The sequence below is a fragment of the Castanea sativa genome, chromosome 4 (assembly GCF_040712315.1).
Source record: "Castanea sativa cultivar Marrone di Chiusa Pesio chromosome 4, ASM4071231v1".
Taxonomy (NCBI): domain Eukaryota; kingdom Viridiplantae; phylum Streptophyta; class Magnoliopsida; order Fagales; family Fagaceae; genus Castanea; species Castanea sativa.
This window is the reverse complement of record NC_134016.1, coordinates 3,712,294-3,728,851: the sequence shown is the minus strand read 5'-3', so window position 1 is coordinate 3,728,851 and position 16,558 is coordinate 3,712,294. Positions and strand designations below refer to the sequence as shown.

The following is a 16,558-nucleotide window of genomic DNA, read 5'->3' as shown; positions in this document are numbered from 1 at the left end:
TTTTTTTGGTTTGATTTCTTGCAATGTTTTTGACAAATTGTGGCCACTATCCGACCTTTGTACATCCTCTAAATTTTAGAAAATAAAATACGAAGCCTAAATTAGCTGTTTAGTAAGAAGACAACTAAGACGAGTAAATTCTAGAATTCAATTTATTTACACAGCTAATTCATCATTACAGCTCATCAAAAACTTGTGTTTTCACTACAATTGTAAACAAAATTGGATTGAGTATATTTAGAGTCTGCTTGACAAAGTTTAGTCCCACTTGATGCCCAATACCACTAAAATCTAGCTTTGCTCATACAATTCTCTTAAAGATCTGGAATATCAAAGAGTGAATAAGATTGTTTCAGTTTTGAGAGTCAACGTGGATCAATCCATCTTTCATGAAAAGATGCCTATACTTTTCAGATTTGGTCAATTCCCAACTGTTAACAATCATGCAAAGTATAAATTCTTACTTGGATAAGCTAAGATGGCCTCTCCTTAGTATTAGGTCTAGCTAGAATGGACATGGTCAGATGCTGATATATTAACACTACCTCCAGTGTATATGATGTTATCAAGAGCATAAAGGATGTACCACATCATTTAGAACTGAATGATGGATCTAGATGGTGATTAGTTTATAATTGAAATATAAAATACATTATAGTGACAATAGATAGTCTTCCCTTCCTATGCAGAATTGGTTTGCAATTAGAACAAAGCAGCCACCTTCGAGGTTAACATAGGTTATTAAAGTTTGCCATATCTCCCTTGCTTTGCCTGTAGGTCCGAAATATATTTCAATGCCAACATATGGTGGCATACTAAAGAACTATAATTATAACTTATAAGGAAGCTCTAGGATATTAAGGTAGGGAATACTATACAATAACCCACATTAGATCGTAGAGAAATTTGGATTGTGAAAATGGTGATAATTGATGATAAATTATTCTATAGATATAGCAAATTATTTTGCAAATAACTATTGTGGGAAACATCCTCTAAATAGCACTTCCATACAAGATCAATTGTGAAAACTAGTTTGGATTTTAGAAAGATCTCCAAACAAATAATAGAAATTAAAAATTTAAAAAAAAAAGACCTAAAAGAAAAATAAACATTCACAGAAACAAGGATTTACGTAGTTCAGCAATAGCATGGGTGATGGTGTGGAGAAAATTTCACTAATCAAATATGGAGATCACAAAATAGGCAAAAAGTCACTTTCACAAAACTCAAACCCCAAATACACACAAAAAACTCTCCAATATACAGGGTTTAAGGATTCAGCTAAAGAGAAGTTTTTCTACTCTGTAATCATTGCACAGCACTGCAGCCCTCTCTTTAGTTAAAGCAACATATATATAAAAGTTGACAAAGTCAAATAGAACTCCTAGCTATGTTGAATTTTCAAGATCATGCTCCAGATGATTCCCAAAGACTTCAATCAAACCGTGTGGCCAAATAACCTCCTAGATAGCTTCAATCATAGCCATGTATTCCACTTCACTGGTTAATAATACAATAGTTGACTGCAGTATCAACCTCCAACTCACTGGAGGTCAACCTCTAGCTTCAGAGTAGAACAAAGATTATCCAGATCTTCTCCAGCATAGTCTGAATCAACATATCCAGCTAAATGTCTTCCAACAGATTCATCTCTCAAACTTCAAACCCAAATCAGCATTCCCAAAATACATCTCAAGATCAATTAACTTGTGAATGACCATTGTCCTAATCTTGCACATAGCAACTAGGTTCGACATTGACAGCTTGAGAAATGTTGGGCCGAGACGATGAGTGCATACTACTGCATATGCAAGGCTGCCAACCAAGCCAACCAAATCTGTATTAGAGTTTCTGCTATCACAACAATAACATCACAAGGTACACAAAAACACACAAAAGACATTTCTTTATGTTCTACAATTCAATGGTTAAACCGAATGACAAAGGATAAGGCATTAAATAACACTAGTTATTCTTTTACAAGTAAAATATGACGTAAAAACAGTAACAATGACAGAAGGTATACCTTTAGTATCTAAGTCAGGTCTTAGAGAACTCATTCTGTTGTTGCGGCAGATGAGATTACCTATTTTTCAGATTGGAGGCTTATATACATGCAGCAACGATTCCTCTACTGACCAATACACTTCAAATTCAGATGCAATTGCCATTAGCTTTTGATGTTTTCCAAGATATCAGCCCAACGAATTGAAAAGCAGAACAGCACTAATGAATGAGTATCAGCAATTGACATCAGCTTTCGACAAGTGAAGTTTAAATTTAGTTGAGATTGTAGCAAATCAGACAACTTTGGGACCTGTATAAACAAATATTCAACATAAATTTAACCAGGAGAAGAATATAATAAAATGTGCTAGTGTATGCTTTGGGTTACAAGATACAGTAACACAGTTATTAATAGCAAAGCTAAAAGCTCAAAATGTTGACTAGGCATAAAGTTGTTCGGTCTTGTTTAGAAATTAGCAGCTATCACAGCTTCATTTTGGGGTAGACTGTAAAATTAGTAATGTAAGACATTTTAGATTTAGCATTCATGCTAGTATGTTCTATCTTTTTCCAAGAAAACTGCATATTGACTTGTAAAAAAAAAAATGAAAACTGTATACTGTATCATGTTTCAACTTATCACTGACAGTGAGGCTTTTAGTGTAGGAGCTACAACTGAAATTGGATTAAAACACAGCAAGATATTTTAGTCATGACTGACTTCATTGATGGAAATTTTAAGTCATATTTCTGAGTAATACAATCAATTCTAAACCTAATGGTACTAATTGAATAATTGCAAATAAGAGTCAGATTACAGAGATATATGTTCATTGCCTTACCCACGCAGTGTAGGCTAGTTATTTTAGAACTTTTGAATGAACTAGATCGCCCAAGCAGCATATCCTCTTAGTTAAGACAGCAAGACCGATGAGAAGAGAAGACTGTAACAGACAAGTGAAACTCAATTAAGAGAAGCTAGTATTATAAAATGTAATATGGCTTACCAAAAGTTGTGTGAACTTGATATCAGACATAAAATTAAATTTGCTAGTGGGTTGTTTAGGCTACAAGATAAAGTAACAGAGTTATTAATAGTAAAGCTTAAGTCTCAATATATTGACCAGCCATAAAGTTGTTCAGCCTTGATTAGCAATTAGCAACTATCACTGCAAAATCATTATGTAAGCAATTTAGATTTAGCTTTCATACATGTATTCTATCTTTTTCCAGGAAAACTACATATGGTATCTTGCTTCAACTATTCATTGACAATAAGGTTTTTAGGGTAGGAACTACAACTTTTTTTTTAAAAAAAAGTAATAAACTTTATTGAGACCAAAATAGAATCACTTGAAGTATACAGTTCGTTATTAAAATTATATAATAGCACAGTAAGATATTTTTGTCATGACTGACTTAATTAATAGAGGTTTTTAGCTCATATTTCTGAGTAATACAATTAATTAATTTTTTTTAAATGGTACTAATTGATTGCAAATAAGGGTCAACTTACAGAAACATATGTTCATTACCATATCCAGTCACTGTAGGCTAGTATCCTTCAAACTCTTGTATGAATTGGAGCACCCAAACAGGTTGGCCACTCAGTTAAGATAACAAGATTGACAAGAACAGAAGGCTGTAACAGACATGTAAAAATTCATAAATGAAGCTAGTATGTTAAATTTCTCTGGCAAAGATATGTAGAAGTGATTTTCTGTGGAACAATTTTGACAATCAATCAAGCTTGCAAGATGGCTAACCATCAAATTCATACCTTAGCAACCATTGAAGTGTTGTAGTCACTAGAACAAAGGGCTCTAAGTGAGGCCATAATAACAGAATAAGATTTGATAGGTAGATGGACTGTTAGGAATCTGTGTAGCTAATTTTGGTTAGCATTGTCCACAATCAATTTCAAGGAATCTAACCAACTTATTCACAAGGAACATAGCTTACCAAAATGCAGAAATTTAAAAAGCTTTTAAGAAGCCACCATAGTCATGAATATGTGTAGCTTCTCAAGTGGCAAGTTCATTGTAATTGTACCAGCCCAATTGAAACAAGAATATGCCATCCTGCCACACTGTTGGAGTATGTCATGGATCTTGCCCTCTTCTAATTGGTTAGGCGAGTCATCAAAATCTTTTGGGAGAGTGGCCATTCACTGTTTTTATATCCATAATCATACATGACTTAGTGTGTAAAACTTTCAGATAATTTCTGAGTAACAAAATGAAATTTTAAAGCACATGGTAATTTTTGAATAATAGCCAATAAAAGTTATATATGTCCATTACCTTATCTGCTTACTATTAAGAACTGTTCTTCCAACACGTTCATGAATTGAAGCATCCAAACTAATTGGCCCTTTTGTTAAGGAAAAGCTTACAAGAAGAGAAGAACAACACTGACATTAATTAAAGCTAGAAAGATATGAAGAAGAAATTATTTGGGCAGATATATACCTTAGAGTGCAGTAAAGTTCAGATTTTGATGAAAAAAGAGGTCCCTAGGTTAACCAACCAAAACCCAGAAAAAAATAAGATTCAATGGGTGGATGACATACTGGAATTCAGTTTATTAGAAAAGATCCACTGCTAAGTACATAGGAGATAGAAGAAACCATGGTGTAAAAGCTGGAAAACTTGGACTCACTTGATATTTTGTTGGTTGACAAAGGTAGTAGTGCTATCATGTATAGTAAACTTGTAAACATTTGCAGATATAGATGCAATATTAGTCCGATTGGCCAGCAACCAGAAATTTCACACAGGTTAAAACGAAGATGGCTTACCAAAAATTTGGAACTTGATATCAGACATAAAATGAAAAGATGCTCTCTTTTGACGTGAATCTCAAGTTGTTCCTCTTTCTTGGGGACATTAAACATGTCATTTACAGACAAGTCAAATGATAGAATTTCACAGCGCTTTGCTCAAATCCTTTGTCAACTGTTTGAAGTTTGAAGGGAATGAAATAGATTGAGAGCCTGTTGATCAAATGTGACCTTTTATTGGAACATTGAAAAATAACTGGCAACTTTAAATTAACGAGGCATTCCACCACAACCAGTGCTGGTAGAAATTCTGGCTTCTTGCAACTGTAAACAAACAGATGATGTATAAATGAAAGGTTCCCCAAATACAGAAGAAAAAAAATTCCATTCTTTCCAATTTGTGGTTATAGCTATTAATTATTATGCTGCTGTGTGTTAAAGTAGATGAGGCAGAGACTTGAGGTAAGCATAAAATCCCTAAGCATTTAGCCTTGTCCAACAGAAATCCTATGTTCATTCCAATGCATAGATGATGCATAAGAAGAAATAAAAATGAGCAGCGTAGAAAAAGATAGATTAATAAAACCTTCAAGAATCCAACTTCAATGACAATCATAACATGTGCAGGGTCCTCAAGCTCTAACTGCCATCAATTTGCCACAAAAATTGAACCTAACAAAGAAGAATGAATTTTAGGTGGGCTATTAGAAGATAAAGTATGGTGCCCGACTTATTAAGTTCAATTATCTTCACAAACAAAGCCATCTTTGGCAGACCTTCCACTTAGCTAACAACAGAGAGCATCTCTATTGACATGGATTGCACTTCTTCCATAATTTGCTCCAAAAATCAGCCATCTCGTTCCCCAAAATTCAGCTCTTCATGAAAGGAAGAGTTGCCCCACAAGTCCAGCAGAGCGTTAAGATCATCCGAATATGATACCTTCACCTAGGAATATTATTAGGTGTCAAAGTTTTAATCAATTTGAATATTATTAGGTCTCTGCAAGAAGAATAGAGAATGCAGAGTACCACCAATGGATATATATATATATACACACACACTACGCTTGCTGCTTTCACAAGGTTTAGCTAGAAAGATGTTGTCTTTAGCTTTCTTTTTCACTCAAAAATTTTTTTAACCGTCGCAGATGTTATAAATCTTGATTTTAAAGATTAGATATCATGTATAGAATGCAATAGAAACAAAGACACAGGAACAGGTTACCTATCAATAACGGTCAAAGCAGATGAATCAAATCTCCCCAAGTAGGATTCGAACCTACAACCAATCTGTTAATGGCGACCACTTTACCTGAACTTGTTTTTCACATTAACGCATTTCAGTTCTCTCCCCAGTTTATTAAAACCACGAAATAACCTACAAGCACATAAATTTATATCTGGTTCGTTAAAAAAAAATGTTTACTAGCAAAGAAGAGGAGATAAGGTTTAGATGGAATTACCCCATTAGTTCTGTATAATTGGAATACGGGCAATGTTGGGCCATTTTTCCTGTGATTAGGGATGCTGAAAACTTTAATCTCTTGATCATAGTCTATCTGGGAAAGTGAAAAGAGGAATAAAGAAATTAGGGTTGACTATGAATAATAATATATATAATTTGTTCATTCAAAGGAGAGTATATGAGAAGAGGATTTGAGGTATCAAAAAACTTACATGCCTATCTTTGGAATGTGGGCAATCTTCAACCACTCTTCCCCGCTCCCCTCTACACTTCTAATTTGATGAGGCATGTTGTGGTTGTGGGCAGATACATCAGGTTATTGCACTTCGAAATATGGAGTTTTTTAAGGGAAGAAAGGTTGCCCAACCACTCAGGTAAAGTTTCTATTCCATCAAAACCTTGGATAACCAGAGTTTCAAGGGCAGTGAATTGTTCAATTTCGCCCGGGAGAGAGTTGAGTTTAGCCCACCCTTTCAATTCTAGATATTGGAGCGTCGTATGAGAGTGTTGGATGAAATTATTGAGACTGGGAAAAACATCCAGCTCCTCACAATACCCACCAATCACCAAACCCTTCAAGCATTTTAATGACCCCTCTGGCAGACGCGTGATGTTGCGGCAATCATGAACTGCTAAAGTTGTAAGAAAGCACAACTCTCCTAGATCTGGAATTGATTTGAGATTATCACACCCGTAGATCACTAATTGTGCAAGAGAATGGAATTCTTGTAGATTTGGAAGTGATTTCAGATCAGGACAACCAACTATATACAATTCTGAGAGAGACGTACATAATTGTAGCTGAGTTCGAACTTCAAAACCACACTGGTATATATGCAAGCAGCGTAGACCTTGTATACGTGGAAAACACCTCAGCTTAGGACAATTAAATATGTTCAGCTCCTCGAGGGAAATGAGGGGTTGCGAGGTGTCCCATATATAACTTAGTTCCCCACAATCAGATATCCGGAGTGATTGGATAGAGGTACAGAAAAGTTGCCCTGGCGCAAAAGTATGTCCTGACACTCCAGAAATATAGGCGGACTTGAGCGTGGTAAGATTGCTGCTAATCCTTTCCAAAGCCGTGTTGTTGACTCTCTCAATATTTAATTTCTGTAGAAATGGAAAATGACATGGGGCACCCTTCATTTGTTCACAATATTCAATGGTCAACTCCTCAAGGCAAGGAAACACTACACGTGCTGATGTCACCTCCAGTGCATCCTTCCACTCCACTAGTTTACTCATACAACTAATTGTGAGTGTTCTTAATGCCGGGAACAATACATTACTGCGCATGCCGTAAAACTCAACTCCAATACATGTCACGTCACCCATTCCCTCTATTTTTAGAGACTTAAGGCAGGGTAGATGCCCGAGGGTGGGAACTTGTTCACATTTGTTGCACCAATTTAAATTTATCTGGATCAAATTGTCAAAAAGCGACATCCATGATGGGAATTTCTTTCCACCAAAGCCAGAAATTGTTATGGATTTCAAATTTTGATGAGGACGGAGGCCTTCCAACACTTCTTCTTCATTATGGTGGTTGGCTTCACTATCTGATCTGTCATTCCAGTGAAATCCTAACCGGTTTATTTTCGCCCTTATTGCTAAATGTGCGCTACTAGCTTCTTCTTGATCTCTCACATTCTCTAGATTATTGATGTCTAATTCTCCACTAAGCTGATTCAAGCGTCCCAATTCCTTGATTTTCTCACCTGCAGCTTTACCCACTCCGAAAAATGACAATGTTCGTAGACATTTCAAATTCCCCATATCTTTTAGTGGTCGGTATTCATTACAACGATCAACCTGCATATGCCTCAAGTTAACCAAATTTTTTAAATCTTTTGGAAGCTCGCTGAGATGATAGCAATCTTCAAGTCTTAAAGTTTGCAAATTGTAGAGCTTGGTGATGGAGTTTGGTAATGCTTTGATGTCAGCCCGTGAGATGTGGAGAAGCCTCAAGTGTACCAAGCAACCAATTGAGTTTGATAACTCTGTTATCTCCCCAGATAATTTTAGAACACGCAAACATTTAAAATTTGATAAAGACATAGAATTATTTGAAAAAAGTGTGCGTATTCTCCAAACATGGTCATTTGAAAGTGGAATTTTTGGCACTATTTCCCCATCATTTTGTATTAATAAACGCCGATTGATGTCATACTGTACATGATTGATAATATCCTATGGATCCTTCTCTAAAGTCAAAGTTTGAAATTTTGAAATTGAGAGGGCAAGATCATGTACCAAATCATGCATCTTACAACTTGTAATATTATCATATACATCCTTTTCCACATCCTGGAATAAGGAATTTGCTAACAAAATATCAAAATGCATGTTACCAATATCCTCCATCACCAAACTACTTCCTTGAGCTGGGTGAAGGAACCCTTCGGCCATCCAAAGCTGAATTAATTCTTCCTTTTTAATCTCATGATCTTTAGGAAAAATTGAACAATATGCAAAACATTGTTTAAGAGATGGTGATGGAAGATGATTGAAGCTCAATTTTAATATTTGTAACAGTTCATTGCTACCATGTGGAGAATTCAAAATTTCATTGTCTAGAAGTGTTAACCATTCACTTTTCTCTTTTTTACGACACATCATCCCTCCTAGGACTTTTGCAGCTAATGGAACCCCTCCACATTTTTTGGCAATATCCCTTCCAATAGTCTCCAAATCTAGAGTTAGTGGAACTCTTTCATTAAAAGATACTTTTTTCTTGATTATGGACCAACATTCATCGTCTAAAAGTTTTTCCAAGTGACATTGAGGAAGTGTCCCCGTGATATTTGCCACATTGTCTTTACGGGTTGTTACAATAATGCTGTTTCCAATATTTGAAGTAATTCCTAACAAACAACTTCTTAAAGTATCCCATTTAATTGACTCTTCATTCCATACATCATCAAGGACTAGAAGATATCTTCCTCCCTCCAACTTTGTTTGAAGTTTTCCAAGTATTGCATCGTTTGTTTCTAATGGACTTGAGTTACCTGTAACTGATTGTAGAATGCCTCCTAAAATTTTTTTTTCATCAAAACCATCGGACACACATACCCATATTTTCTTATCGAAATAACTCTTTACTAGCTCATGATTGTAGACCAGTTTTGCTAAAGTTGTTTTCCCCAAACCCGCCATTCCTACTATGGGAATGACTAAGAGTTTTTCACTAGTTGTATTTGTCACTAAGTCCACTATTTCTGAAACACGGTCTTTCCTTCCTACAACTTCTGAATTATCAATAAAGCTGTTTGTCTCTCGGTTTAGCATAGTATCAAGATTAGCATTTATTGATTCGGCTCTAATAAGTCGAATTTCATTTATTGCTCGATCATAAATCTCTTTTAGTGAATCAGCAATAGTCTTAACTTTGTTGGCCATCTTGAAATTGAATGCAATGGTTTGTGAAGAGAGGCATACCTTTCTCTTCCTTGGGTTTTGGATCTCTACCTTTCGCCGAAGAAGCTCGTAAGCATGCTCATCTAGCACGTCATCAGCATCATAAGCAACATCTTTAAGCCTCTGCATCCAAAGCCTCACGCTCTTTTCTTCCACTTGCCTTTTCTCTGCATCAGCCAGCAAAGCTTGAACCATCTCTACATTCTCGCAAAGCCGTGTCAGCCCATCGTTGAAGTCCCAAGCAAGGCCAATCTGGTCAGTAACCAGTGTTATCAGATTTCCTAGTATTCCCTTAGCAAATTCAGTAACGATAGCCTCAGCCATGTTTTCTTTGGTACTCAGGTAAGTCACAAATATGCTGGAAGTATTTGGGAAGCAGAGAAGAATTGTGACGATAAAGAATAGCAGTAACTATTTACAGAGTATTTATATTTATCCAAAAAGATAAAAAGCAACTACTATTATTTTTAGTGGCAACTTTTTTCTTTCTTATTTTTTAGTGGTGAACTTTTTTTTTTTTTTTTTTTCACACGTCTATCAGGTCCGTGTCTTTTTTCTAAAAGAATCTTTATGGGATGGGATATGACCATGTGCTGGACCTTGTACATCATCCTTGAAGATTGGGTTAAATCTTGACATATACTCATACATTTTTAAAATTATGTATTAAAATTTTTTCAAACTCAAAAGAAATATATATGTATTGAAAACACAAATTTGGGTTAAAATGTGAAATCAAGAAATTTGGGTTCTTGTTCATAAAAAAAAAAAAAAAATCAATAAATTTTAGATAAAATTGTGAAATTATCTTAAATCAAATCTTAAGGACACTTTCAAAAAAGTGAGTATGCAACATGTGCAACAGTAAATATGTGATAATTATTACTGTTAAGATTTGAGATAAATATAGATATTTGATTATATTTAAGTAGACTCAAAAAGGATCTCTAAGCTGGTTTTTGATATATATATAATTAATGGATGTTCTTAGGACATTTATTAATGGACTTTTTTTTTTTAATCCGAATTTGAGATTTATGTCTTAGTTCATTGAGATTTGTGTGTTTATTAATCACCAAAATAGCCAAGCATGAGATAAGACATAATTAAAAGAATGAACAACAAAATAGCATTGAAGTTATTAACCAGTGTGTGGGTGTTGGTTTATTCATTTTTTGGGCTAGGTCTTAGTTTAGCTTTTTTTTTAACCCTTATATTCCTTCATTCTCTCTTTCCAATCAAGAACAATTTGCAAAAAAAATTCTGCATTTGAGGCAATATACATTAATTTTGTGAAAATGCTCCAAAACTTTTTTTATTTTTTTTCCCTTTATCGTCATTTACTACACGAATGTAGAACAGAAATGGATAAACCGGAAGAACAAAGATGCAAATTAACAGTAAACGGATATGTAATTTTGTAAAACCAAAATCCCAGCTGAGCCTAAATAGAAAAAAATAAAATAAAATCCCACAATTGAAGCATTGATAGTGATTAGGGCCTCAAATTTTATATTTTAAGGATAAAAAGGATGATAGCATAAAGAGAACCAATATTGTGTTTGTAGAAAGTGTGATTTTTCTAGATAATGATGATTAACGTTTTGGATAGTTTTAACTTTTAAGAGTGACAAACTACTACAGAAGAGTAATGAAAAAAAAATAAAGAAAAAATTACACATCTTAAAAAATATAGTAAAAAACGAATGATGAGGATGATTTGAAGTGGGAATGTTTTGATTTGGAGGCTTACGTAAATAATGTTGTGACATTTGCTTTATAAAAAACACCTGCAAAATAATTATTTTTGGCTATTTAATATCACTTATTCATGTCTTTCTCTTGGATTTATTTATTAACAATTTAATGTGATTTTGTCTTAAAATAAATGAATTGCCTTTTCTTTTTTTTTCCTTGTAGCAGTAATAATAGAGACTAGGCTAATTGTGTGCATTATATGTGTTTAGAAGCTTTTTTTTGTCAAAAAATTCCATTCATCACAATTTGAAATTATGCCTTAATCCAAATAGTCTAGACTCCATAATGGGAACAGACAGTCCAAAAAATGAATAAATCTACACCCACGCATTGGATAATAACTTCTATTCTATTTTGTTGTCTATTTTTAAAATTATGTCTCATCTTAGGCTTGCCTATTTTGGTTATTAACAAAAACTTAATTCTCATTGAACTAAGGCATAAACCTCAAATTGGGGGTAAAAAAAAAATTTTGACATTAAAATAATAATTCTCTAAGATGGTTTTTGATAAAATCAGTATATATATATATATGTGTGTGTGTGTGTGTGTGTATTTATACGTGAATTTTCAAATTATGATTTCAAAGGAATGAGTAAAGCGAGTGAGTCCAAGTCTTTATCCAAGGGCGAAGTCAGAAATTTTTGTTTGAGGGGGCCGATTTGTGTTGCTAATTTATTAGTCTATACAAACTTTAATATGCATACACAAACACATGCATCTATACACATACACAAAAATTAGTATCTTTCATAATAAATCCTTAAAATTAAATGTTTTATAGAATTAATCTTTTACCGTCTTCCACAGTGAAATCCTTACAATTTTCATTTTCAATATAAGTTACCAAATTGCCTACAATTGTGAGTAAAAAAATTTCAATTGAATTAATGAAGAGTTTAAAGACATGAATGATCCAAAACTTTAAAAAATACGAAAACACATTTTACCATAAAAAATAAATTTGAAAAACAATACGTTCTCTATAACTACTAGACAAATTGGGCAATATATTCAAGAACATTATTGGACCAACTCAAATAATTGGAGGCCAAGTTCATTTTGGAGGGCTAATTATTAAAATATTAAATATTTAGGGGATAGGCCCCACCCTAACATGTAGCTCCGCACTTTATCAAGATCTACCTTTTAGAAAAAAGACACGTACGTGATAAACGTGTGAAAAAAGGTGTTCCCCATTGAAAAAAAGAAAGAAAGAAAATATTTGTTGCTTTTTATCTTTTTTTTTTTATATAAATAATAGTAGGATTTTGCTAATGTGTGCCCTAAAGATACATAATAATTAATTATTTTTTAAAACATTTTATCGGAAATTGAAAAAGTATTGACAATTTTTTTAATTTTCAAAAAAATATTTCTAAAAATCGATAGTTTAATATGTGCTCTAAGAGCATACATTAACCGGACCCATAATAATATAATTAATACTAGTAGTTGCCGCTTGGTAGTATTTCAAGGTAAACATAAATTTTTTTAAATACATTGTTTACAATGTAATATCTATAAATCTCACTTAATTTATCGGTAAGCTTTGAGATTTTATTTTTATTTTATTTATTTATCTCCTTTCATTTTTTTTTTTTACATTTATGCATTTGCACATTCAAATTCTAAACTTATCTCATCCCCTATATATATATGTGTGTGTGTGTGTGTGTGTATTTCTCCCAAAAAAAAAAATCTAAAACTAATCACAATTATTAAAAATTGAAAAGAAAAATTACATCTCACTTGGTCTAAACCATTGTTCACCATTCTTCATCAATGAATCTTCCATGAAATTTCTTGTTTGGCAGGCTCCTCCTCCTGGATGTCATTACTCTAAAGAAATCTAATATTCAAATTCCCTTCCATTATTGTAACAATTAAATTATTAAAATTATCTTCTCATATTTTTATGGTAATTGATTGAATCAATTGATCTAAACAGTTATAAATTGTATTATCTTGTGATTGTTAGACTAATGGTTAAGAGCCTGTTTGAATGAGTGGGTTTTTGGATCATATCACTCAGTTTTTATAACTGAGTTCTCAAAACATGTGGATCTTACAAAAAAATTTGTGTTTGGCTTAGTTTTCAACACTTGTTTCCATGACTCAAAACTCAAAAATTTGAGTTAAAGTGATGAAAACAAGAAACAACAAATAGATGTTTTCAAAAACTGAAAACTGAGTTATGAGTTTTGAAAATTAAGTTATGAAAACTGATATATGAAAACTGAGCTATCTCTAAACCAAACGGATCCTAAGTGATTAAATTTACTATTTCCTAAAAGTTTCAGAGCAAGAGATCCTATATTCGACCCCTGACTTTACTCTACCTCCTATTTAAAATGTTAAATTCTCACTTGTTAGAGCACTCACAGCAGTGGTGGTATATAGGTATATTGCTATTTTTTAACTTCTCAAACACAAAAACTGATGCTCCAGCAGTGGAGCTATAGAAAAAAAAATTTTACTTCCAGCTACAGTGCACATCTAAAGATAGATGTGCACTGTAGCTCAAAGGTTAAAAAAAAAAAAAAAAAAAAAAATTTTATTAAATTTCTCTCTCTCTCTTTCATTTAAAAAATATTTTCTCTTTCTTTCTTTCTTTTTCTCACTCTCTCCGGCTTCTCTTCCTTCTTCGTTTTTCCTTCTGTCTCTCTTTTTTTTTTTTCTTCTTCTTTTTTTTCTCTCCCTCATCTACTCTCTGCTTTGCTGGCCTGTTCTTCGCCGGTCCTCGCCGACCTGTTCTTCAACGGTCTTCGCCGACTTGTTCTTCACCGATCTTCGCCGACCTGTTCTTCGCCGGTCTTCGCCGACTTGTTCTTCGTCGATCTTCGCCGACCTGTTCTTCGCTTGTTCGTCGCCGGTCTTCACCGACCTGTTCTTCGCCGATCTTCGCCGACCTGTTCTTCGCCTGTTCTTCGCCGATCTTCGCTGACTTGTGGTGTTTTTTTGTTTTGTGGGTGTATTATTTTATTGTAATAGAAATATTATTTTATTGTGATATTTATATTATTTTATTGTGTTGAAAGCTAAAATAGATCCACTGCTGCAGCATGTTTTGTAAAATGTATAGGTAAAATAGATAAAGTAACTTTTTGTAGAGCTAAATTGCTAAAATTTTAGCTCCACTGCTGTGGATGCTCTTAAGCCCCTACTTATTAAGGGGAAGTTTAGGACCACAAGTGAGCAGAAGTGTTAGACTAATGGTTAAGTGATTAAATTCATCATTTTTTAAAAGTTTAAATTTTCAGGACAATTGATAATTTAACATTGATATCATATCTTAATTGATATATGGTTTTGTACATGGTTGATAGTTTTGTATTGATGTTCAATACTTGTGTGTATATAATACTAGTAGGAATCGTATTGAATTACTGTGTTAATATGTGTATTGTCTCGTATATCTGGTTTTATGGTAATTTGTTGAATTAATTGATTAAATAATTTGTAATATTTAGATTCATTTGGATACAACTGAAAATACTGTAGTATAATAATTTTTAAATGTATAAATAATACCGTGAGACCTATTTTTAATGAAAAGGTCGCTGAGAAGTGAGATTTGTAGGTCCTATAAATAATGCACAGGAATCTAGTGTGCACTATTCATACAGAAAAATCAAACTAAAAAAACGCAAACGCTGGATGTGGGAAGCGCGTCCAAACGCTTCCTTAGTTTTTTTTTTTAAAAGCTTAGTTTGGATAGTGCGTTTTGTGGCCACGTTTTGAGATTTTGCGTTTTTTTTTTTTTTTTTTCAACGTGCATGAACAGTAACCGGTACTGTTCATGCACGTTATTTTACTGTGCGGGAGACCAATTTCACTGTTCACGCACTGTAGCTGCACTGTTTACGCACTGTTCATGGGACCCACAAGCACTTTATTCAGAAAAAAAATATTAAAAATGGGTCCCACAACACTATTCACACATTAAAAATTATTTTGCTACAGTGTTTTCAGTTTTCAGTAATAAGCTCTATCCAAACGGACCCAAAGACTCCTATAGGTTAACCCGAACTTACTTTGATTTTTCATAGATCTAAAACAAACAGTAAATTCAAATATTTTTTATCCGAAACCGATCAGTTTCTCATGTTCACATTCATGCTTCAATAATTTTCACCTCAATTATTACAAATTTTTATCACTTTTTTCTTTTTAAGTCAAATATTACAAATTCTGATCACTTCTGAACATTTCAGGTTAGGTACTTTACAGTTCACATGCAATTGTCTTCAACCAATTTCAAAATCTCTTTTGATAGTACAAAGTGCATAGTCACTTTCTGCCTTATCTCTTCACATCTTCCGAGAAATCATGTTGTGCTCGTTTGGCGGGACTACTCTGAGTGCCGCTCCCTTGGCAACAATATTTGACCTTTCAACCATTATTATATAATATTAATTAAACCATTAGTTTACCTTCAATGTTTAAGAAAAAAAAACTTATAGGATGATTATTATGGGTGGTAAAATCTCACACAATTTATAAATTTGATATGACTAATTCATTTATAAATTCGTCATGAGTTGATATTAAATGAGTTTGGGCCATATTTGGGTTGACATGGCTAACCCGCTTGACTCATTTGACCCATTTAGCTTATAAAGTTATTAGTTATTTTGATATTATTGCTTAATTTATGATTATTTTTAAATGTTTATTACTATATTTATTGTTATAATTGTATTTTAATTTTTTTTAGAGCCAATTGTATTTTAATTTTACATATATGAGAATTGATACAAATTATATAGAATAGGTATGACCTATTAATCAAATAGATTATTAAACGGGTCATATGTATTGACTTTTACATGACTTGTTAATTAAATGAGTTAAACGTGTCGGGTTAGGTCAACCTGTTTAATAAACAGGTTGTATTCAAGTTGAAGATTTCTAACACGTTTACTAAACCCATATAATTCAACACTCATGGCTCGACATAACACAAACCCAACTCGTGAACTAGAATTGCCATCCTAATTTTGATCTTAACTAAACTCCTGTTTTCATTGTCTAAAAGTAGTTTGATTAGGGTAGATTCAATCCAATCTTGACCCTAATCAATTTTGGGTGAAACCCAAACTCAATCGTGTAGGGGGG

At 33.3% G+C, this 16,558-nt stretch overlaps 1 pseudogene; it reads right to left on the bottom strand.

The window, feature by feature from the left end:
* Positions 1-1,159: 1,159 nt before the first annotated feature.
* Positions 1,160-10,069, bottom strand: LOC142631755 (putative disease resistance protein RGA1; annotated as a pseudogene).
* Between the last annotated feature and the right edge of the window lie 6,489 nt (positions 10,070-16,558).